The sequence below is a fragment of the Merops nubicus genome, unplaced genomic scaffold, assembly GCF_000691845.1.
Source record: "Merops nubicus isolate BGI_N331 unplaced genomic scaffold, ASM69184v1 scaffold12534, whole genome shotgun sequence".
Classification (NCBI taxonomy): Eukaryota; Metazoa; Chordata; class Aves; order Coraciiformes; family Meropidae; genus Merops; species Merops nubicus.
In genome coordinates, this window is record NW_008606477.1 from 66,410 (window position 1) to 75,586 (window position 9,177).

The following is a 9,177-nucleotide window of genomic DNA, read 5'->3' on the forward strand; positions in this document are numbered from 1 at the left end:
GCAGCTCAGGTCACCTGCCCTGGCTTTTACCCCTCCTAGATGAAGCTCCTACCCAACTCAAAACTACCAACAGCCCATGTATCATGGTTGGTCTGTGATTCTACCCCAGCAAAACCTCACTTAACCAGACTGAATGTGGTTACAAAGATATTGTCCCTGGCAGTAACATCAATAATTAATTATGCTCAAATAATAGTGCATGACAACTGCCCCCTTAGGAGCTAGGCAAAAAAATGTGGTCAGCTCACCCAGCAATCCCAATAATTAAGTTTTAACAGAGCTAATGCTTTCAGTTGTGCAATCTTATCAACGTATGCTTAAAAGCCGAAGGAAAACACAAAGTGTGGAAACTTCATTGAAATAACATTATTTTTGCTGTCATTAATTTTTAAATATTAGAAATTCCAGTTTAAACTCCCCTTGGACTCTTTTTTCCTCTTGTATGTCAGCTATATCTGTATTTTATTCATCTAAAAGGCCTTAACATCCTGTAACATAGGTGTTACCATCTTCACAGTCTTCTACAAGTCTTCTAGCTTTTCATAAAATGACCAACTACAGACAAAGCTGAAAACAGATTTTATTACAAGTAAAGAGACCTGGATTTTTCAGCCTGACTCACCACCAGAAATGCCCAGTAAGGGCTAGCTGAAAATGCATTTATAGCATTCTATATGTCATTAACCCAATCCCAAGAATAAAGAGAGATTTTCTCCACCATAACCTCTCCATCTGGGGGTTTCTCATCAGTTTCTCTCCTATGGCTTTGAATGACACCAAAAGCCCACCCTTATTTCCTTCTGGCCCTGAATAGAAGATCGGATGGTTTTATGGTTGAGTCACTGGATACAGACCTGCATTGTTATTTCTGTCACAGATTTCCTCTGGAGTCTTGCACAAATAATCTCATTACTCTTCCAGTGGTAAAATGAAGCGAACGCCTCAAACTCTTCAGGATATTCTGAAAATCAGTTGATTAGTCTTTGTAAGCTACTCTGATATTAGAGCACAGATGCTTGAAAAAAGCCTGTAAATATACAGTGATCTTTGATTTCTGGTCTTCCACAGATTTTTTTATAAGAAAGCTTTCCACTTAATAAATCCCAGCTGGAGGACTGTTCTTTTTCACCCAGCAGCTCTTACATTAGCTTTCTAAGGTGGAACTGATTTTCTTCCTTTCTCCTTTTTGGAGCTCTTTCCTCTTTGCCGATTTAATACACCATACCCTTTGCAAACATATTTATTTGCTGCATTTTGTTCTCACATTCCCAAATGCCTTATATATATATAAAAAAAACCAACTTGGAACAAAGAAGTCAGACTTTGTTAAGCAGGGTGATCACATAGCAGGCAGATAAACAGATAAAGGTAAGCTTGTCATGACCCATTTCAACAGAGTTCTGCTTGGAGACTCCCAGCTGAGGACTAGGAAGGCATGGTCCTAATAAATCTAAGTGAAATATGGAGGTAAGAATCCAAAGTGGGTACATGTACCACCTATGTCAATTTAGGTGCTCTCTGCTGAACTGAATTCTGCAATGAAGAGGTGTGCAAGGGCTTGCTGCCTTCTCTAGGATAAACACTGTGATTCAGGACACTGTCTCTATGGGAAAAAAACCTATTAAAAGCTTTCTTAAAACAGAATTTGAAGCAGCCACCAGAAGGACACATACTAAATAAGAGTAACACAGAATCATAGATTTTCTTTTTATTTTTTTTTCTCATGTTTGTCTTAGCATTAAAGATTTTTCTAAAGAAATTGCCATTTTAAAAATTAGTTTTTCAGCCACTCTGTTCTCTCCTGTTTTGTTCCCTGTGTTAAGACTGACAGTGCCACAATAATGTTCCTTTTCATGTAGTAACTAGGAGTGAGGGAGGGGATGCTGATCCTTGCTGGCTGGATGTTCACTCATCTGTATGATTTCCACACAAACGAGCAAACCCACCCAGCTTCTTATATTCACATCTCCCCTGTTAAAAGAGGAAGGATGCTTCAGGCACTTGGGATGTGAACAGAGAAGGCAGCAGGTAAGGACAGGAGGGCTACACCAGCCTCTGAATCTCTCTGGCTCTGTCAATTATCATAAAGAGCTCTAAAATCTGTTAGTATTCACCTCCAGCCATTGGCAGTTGGCAGTGGAGTTAATGGCCCGAATGATACCTCAGAGGCATTTTTCTACCCGATTAACTTCAGGAAATTTAACACCTGTGTAGAAGGTATCATCCCCCTCCCACCCTGGATTAAACAAAACCTCCCAGCAGAACGTTTTCCCAAGGATCTCAGCCACATCACCACCAGCTCTATCCAGCACTCAGGCAAGCAGCAGTGGCCCAAGAAAACAAGTTCTTTGAAAATGCCAACTCACCGGAGACCTGTTTTATCAGTAACAGTGATGCTTTTAGAGGGGAAGAGTTGATGGATCGTTAACAGATTTACGTTTAATCATCATTCTATTTCCCCACCTTCAAAGTCACTAACAAAGAGCAAACAGATGGTGTTAGCACATACTCCAAATGAGGATGTCAACGCAGGGGCAGAGTTGTGGGACCCAAACAACTGAAATTAAGGCAGTGATTTTATCTGTCATCTTTTCCATCTGATATAGATGCAGTAAGAACCTGGACTTAGCCATGCCTTGCTGAGTGTCTACCCTGGTCCCAAATACAAGGGGCCATGGTGGTTTCTTGCCTAGCTTCCTTCACAGGAATCAACCATCTAGCTCAACAAATGGACAAACTGACACTTAAAAATCACATTAAAGAGAAAATTCCACAGTTGTAACGTTAACCCTTTCTCTGGGTCCTCTCTTGGATCTGCACAGAACAATGTGTAGCTCAGAATACTCCAGGATAGTTTTTCCTGGGCATTGAGGTATCTTGGGGTAGAGTTAATTTTATTTCATATGGTAAAACTGCACTCTGAGATCCCAGTGAGACACAGATTTTGAACTCTGCCATGTACTCACTCACATTTAATATTGTCTTACATCACACCTAATCCTGTTTAAATCTACTGGATGCTACCTAATATGAACAAAACCATCACAATTTGACTCAGCAACAGAGACAGAGGGTTAGATTAGTTGGCTAGATTGCGCTGGCATACCAGTCAGCAGAAATGAAGCCCCTTAGAACACAAAATGCTGTGTACTTTGCAGGACTACAATTATTAATAGCAAATAAATGCATATCTATGTATATCTATAAAATTGTGTAGCTATTCCAGAGCAAAACTCTTCACGCCCTGTCTTGGTTTGAGTTGGAACTCTCAGAGCTCCATTGGGCACTTGGCTGCTAGTTTCTGCACAAAAAGACTTTTTAAAGACTAGTTAATTAGTGTCTGGTTATCAGTGCAGTAAAACCTGTCAAGTGTAAGAAACATTTCACCTAGGTAGTTATAATGTTCGATTTGGAAGCTGTTTTAAACATAAATATACCCTCCAAATTACTCAACGTATGTGCATAGTGACAGAGGGCTGAAAGATTTCAAAGCATTGAAGAACTAATAACCTTCAAGGTGAGGCAAACCTGACTGTGCTCTTCTCTTAATATCAAAAATGGGGAAGGGCATTGATATGACCTATACTGAAACAGGCAAATTGAAAAAAAAAAAAAAAACAAAAAATCTATGAAGTTATCAAGCAGCTACTCATTCCTCAGAGTTTACAGCAGAGAACACAGACCACAGCTGGATCTGAATTCAGCTGCTGGGTAAAGGAGATTTTCAGCAATTGAATTGCAGGGCAGCAGGAGAAAAGAGGAATTAAAAAACAAAAAAAAAGGGAGAAAAATTCAAACCCAAAAGATTTTGTCTGTCCTCAGAGAAACACTTTTTAAACCAATTGTAACCAGTTCTACCTCTACATTGCCTGACTTTGAGGACATATTGCCACCTTCTTGAACACAAACAATTTCCTATCATTTAAGCCACCTGGTTTTGAAAGAGGTCTGGAAATGATGTAATATTTTTTGCTGTTTGTTTTAAAAACATGATGACATTATGGCAACATTCCACCACGTTCTTGCCAAGTTTCTTATTAGTATCAGCAGCATCCACTGCCATCCAACTTTTCCCTCTGCTCAGCAAGCTGCCTTCTCAGTGGATGATGAAACTTGGCGTGGATAAGGAATAAATCTTATTAGTGATGCCCACACGTGCTGTGCAAGGGCTTGTACGTGAGCTGTAGTGCTGAAGGAAAACATGCAGTCTGATTACAAAAGGGGATTTTGGAAAGGCTTCAGGTCTCTGTTTGCTCAGTCAGCACAGGCAAAGCTTCCACATCTCTTTTCCTTAATGGTTTGAGGTAAAAACTGCATCAGTCCATTCTGATTTCCATGCATAGCCCACAGGAATTTAGGAAAGGAGGACATTTGTTTTCCTACTTTTTCGTGCTTTGGAATACTAATATTTAGCAGATAGAAAGCACTTTACTGTTTCAATTCACTAATTACATCTCACTGTGAGATACTAACTCCTCTAAGAAGGCAGCAGTTATTTAGGCATAGTAATTCACAGTGATATCTGGTATTTTGCTCCTCTTCTCTTCTCTTCTCTTCTCTTCTCTTCTCTTCTCTTCTCTTCTCTTCTCTTCTCTTCTCTTCTCTTCTCTTCTCTTCTCTTCTCTTCTCTTCTCTTCTCTCTCTTCTCTTCTCTTCTCTTCTCTTCTCTTCTCTTCTCTTCTCTTCTCTTCTCTTCTCTTAGAAGGCAGCAGTTATTTAGGCATAGTAATTCACAGTGATATCTGGTATTTTGCTCCTCTTCTCTTCTCTTCTCTTCTCTTCTCTTCTCTTCTCTTCTCTTCTCTTCTCTTCTCTTCTCTTCTTCTTTCCAGTTGCATAAGCCTCAATTTCTTAGGAAGCTGGGCTAAAATAAATTCAGAGCATATTAAGTGTCATATCTAAGATGAGAGTCTTCCAGCACGGATATGGAAACCAAATTGTCACCTTTTTTGAGCGATGTAGCAAATGTTTATAGTAAAGGCAAGAGCAGGTCCTTCAGCAGTGTCATTGAATCCAACCTTCCCCAGGCTCAGTGGTGATAACTGCATCAGCATGAGGATTTTTAAGCCCTTCCAAATGAAGCAGCTCTGTTGAGATCAGCACAGTGATGCTCCACACTTTATGAGGACCTCTCTGTTGGCATGAATCAGCCTTTAAAAAAAAACAGGCTCTGATTTACTTTGCAGAGTCCTGCCACAAATATATTGACTTTTAGAATCTTTTTTTGCCATCCCTCTGTGGAACTTCGTGGACATATGACCACTAAAGAGCACACGAGCAATTACTGCTAGAGTGGGAAAGGACAGATATAAAAGAAAACTTGAAAGCTACTGCAAAACAAAAATGCATCTCTAAACCCACCTATTAAAGATAAACCATGACCACTAATGAAGCCACCTTGCCTGCAGTTAAATTATATCACACCAACATTTCACCCCTGGCAAGTGAGTGACTCTTCTATACTTCAGAGTTTTATAAGACAAAACCAGAGCAAGGAAAAATAGTTCTGCAATGCTCAATGTGTGCAAATAACCTGACCAGGAAACTATTATTAATAAAGTCCAGTCAGAAAAACATCTCTCAGATTACTCAGTGTTACTTTTCTCTCCATTTTAATTTTTTTTTAGAAATCTAAACATCTTTTTTCAAAACTTCACAGAGACAGGACCTTTTTTTGGGAGCAGGGGCTCCTACCTTGCTCAAGACCAACATGTGAGATCAAATGGTGTCAAGGAAGAAGTCCAAATCAACAACAAATAGTTGTACAAAATCAGAACTTGCTTCAGTATCCTCTCTTCAGCAATATGACAACATAAGTGTTACCTTGGGAAGGACTACAAGAAGCAAAATAAATTCTGGGTGATCTTTTCCTTAGCTTCAAGGAAGCTTCAAGCTCCCTAGAGAACCTTTTAGCTCCAAGTCATGGAATAGCTTGAAGGAACAGACATAAAGGTTTTATGTAGAGCATCACTAAGTTCAGTAGCCACCAATTCATTTATCCTCTGCATTTGTTACTTCTGGTGTTGAACCTTTCTAGTCTCACCCTCCACAAAGCTCTGGTGCTGAGTTTCACAGCTATGTGCTGCGGGGAAGGGTGTTGCTTTCAGTTTGTATTAAAACTAATTTATTATAGCTTATAAATTCAGTGGGTGCCCTTCAGGCCTCGTGTTGTGAGAAATAACAAATAGTCAATTCCTATTCACTCTCTTTGCTCCACATGTCTTTTATAGAGCTGTAGAATATCTCCAGCTTTTTTTTTTTTTTTTCCCAGCTAATTAAACCACTTAGTACTTCCTCCTGTACAAACCACTATAAATCACACTCACTCTCTTTCTATGTAATCTTTCTAGTTCTTTGCAACAGCCAAGGTTGAAAATGCACCAGGAATTTATACAGGAACACAATGACACTTTCTGTTTTGTTTTATTCTATTCTTTTCTCAGTAACTCTTAACACTCCCTTTGCCTTTTTCAACTCCGTGCAACACTGAGCTGATATTTTCACAGATCTATGCATGACCATTGTAAGGTGTCTTTTGAAGACTAAGGGATTTTGAATATGTTTAAGACTGCAGGGGCTAGAAGTGGAGGTGGAAATCACATCCTTGCCAGTTTTAAAGGAGAGAGTCTGGGGCAAATCACCCTTTTTGGTAGTAGGTATACAGTTTTCTATTGTAACATGGGCTACTGGAGATTGATCTTCAATTGGACTAAAAATGGTGAACAAAGGAAGAGGTGGAAGATAAGAGGTGAAGAAGAAATCACGGTGGGGAAGGTTTCAAGAGAAGAGACTATCACAACAAGAACTAACACACATTTTGAACAAGCTGTTTACACAACGTTGTATCTTTAAATATATGCATGAGGCAGGGTGTCTAATTAGCTGTTCCTACTTCTGTAACCAGATTTAAATTTTTCTTAATGCTTAATGCATCTGAAGCATATTTTACTGGAAAAGTCATGTACAAGTCATCCAGAAAAATACCCCACAATGCAGGTCTCAGAGGAGAAGTTGAGATAGAAAGATAAAAAAAAAAGCACATGTAACCCCCAAATATTTCAGCTTAAACATGAAGTTTGGAATAAATACGTTCCATCCACATAGTGCAGGACTTCCAACATCACCCAGGCAGGCGCTGAATTTTGAGTCAGATCACTCCACGCTCAAATTTTTCTCATGTGAATCTAGCCCTTTGAGTTCTGTGCAAATTTTAATCAATCTCCTCAGTAACTCTGACTGAAGACAGTCTCCACACTGAACAGGAATACCAGACCAGGAGAGAAGGTTATTTAGCCATAGATGCTGAAATATTATTTACAGGCTATAGTTGTTTTAGTGGTAGCATCTCACATCACATGTATGTACCACCTAGATTTAGAGGGAGCATAGATACGTGCAGAGACATGAGCTTGGGCTTTGTCTCCTCAAAGCCTGAGGAGCAATGAGATGAGCTGTAGTGCACAAACAGGAAGGCTTCAGGCAGGAGAACAGAAATGCAAGGAGAGTTTTGGAATAAGAAATGCAAAAACCAACCAGGCAGCTCCAAAAAGAGACTTTCAGTAGACACACACACAAGTTTTAAGCAAAACAAACTCCATCATTGAACTCAAACAGTTCAATTGCTGCCAAATTCATCAGTGTAAATGAAGATGATGCTACTTAATGGACAGCAGTCTACTCCACAGCCCTTGACAACCTTCCAGTCCTTGACAAAACGTTGGAAAGGAGAACTGAAATTGCAGGAAGATGTGCTTCTGAACATGGGAGATGGCATTGCTATTGATCTTCCTTGTTTACTCTTGGAGCTGGCTTTGCAGCTCCTGCATACACAAAGAGCTCTAAGAATCCTTCTGCTGGCTCCTGAGAGTTCCGCAGGGCAGTGGCAAGAGTCTGCAGTTTGGATTTAAGATCTAGAGTGTGAAGCAATCACAAACATTCAGATATTCAGATATTGGGCAAAATATGCATTGAAAATGTCTGCTGTCCATCACTTTGTTATCATACTGGTTCTTTTTGTTCTTTTTGACTGCTCAGCACTATGACAGAGCTTAGAGTACACTGATATTTCAATCCCAGACATGGTTAGTACATCTCCTTTAGCCTTTTATAAAACCTGTGGTCTCCTAGGGCTTTTCTTTCTTCCAGCTAGTCCTGACATGATCAGGCATCATTTTTGGACTAGTATGTCTATCAAGTGGAGCCAGACTCTCATTTAGAAACAAAACAGAAGAGCAACCCATTGTCTGAATTTGGAATTGAACCTAAACAAATAACTTCAGAGGCTCGAGAATGGTCTGTCAGTTTTTCCACTCATTTTTTTTCCTTTCAAAGTTCTCTATTTTCAATGTGAAATAAAATGCTGAAAGGATTTCTGTACCACGCTCCAGCCCACACCATACGTCCTCTCCTCCCCATCCTGATTCTAGTCTAGTTTTTAGAGCCTAAGAGAAGGGGGGGAAAACAAACATCAGCCAAACTTTTAGATGCTTACATGAATGAAACTACCAAGACTTTAAAGTTGTGCCAGCTCTGAGCAGCATAAAGGAATTTGGACTTCCCTAACAGGCTCTTTCTTTGTTGTGACAAAAGAAGCAAGTGTGGATGTGGGCTATTATATTTTTTTTTTATCTACTTTTCTTATTGTTGCTATAATTACCTTTAAGAAAATTAAATAAAGACAAGAGAAGCATGAATTTCAGGGTGCTTCCTGAAGAGCTTTGTGTTCAAACTTCCATCCTGTACATCATCAAGCAACTGCTTTCCACCTCTCCATGTCTGTGTCTGTTAACCCACCCACACAGCAATCCTATAAGATCACACACGTTTATGTCACTCACAGTCACTGCTTCCAGTTATGTGTCAATCACACTCACCCCCTGTCTACCCTAGGTGGCTGTCAATCTGTTATCAGGGCAGGATCACTTTAACCTGCACTAAGAATTTATGCCTTTTGTCATCACTGTAGTATAGAAATATCCTATGCTAATAACAGGTGTTAGCAGTATAAAACCATAAAAAAAATGGTTTGTGTTGGAAGGGACCTTGCCCTGGTGGATTTGGATGTTATTCAGCATTGCTTCAACTGTATTTCTTCTCATCCTCCTCCTTTAAGCAAGTGACTTTTATTCTAGTATAGAAAATACAGTTCACTGTTCAACTGTTCTCAGCAGCACACTG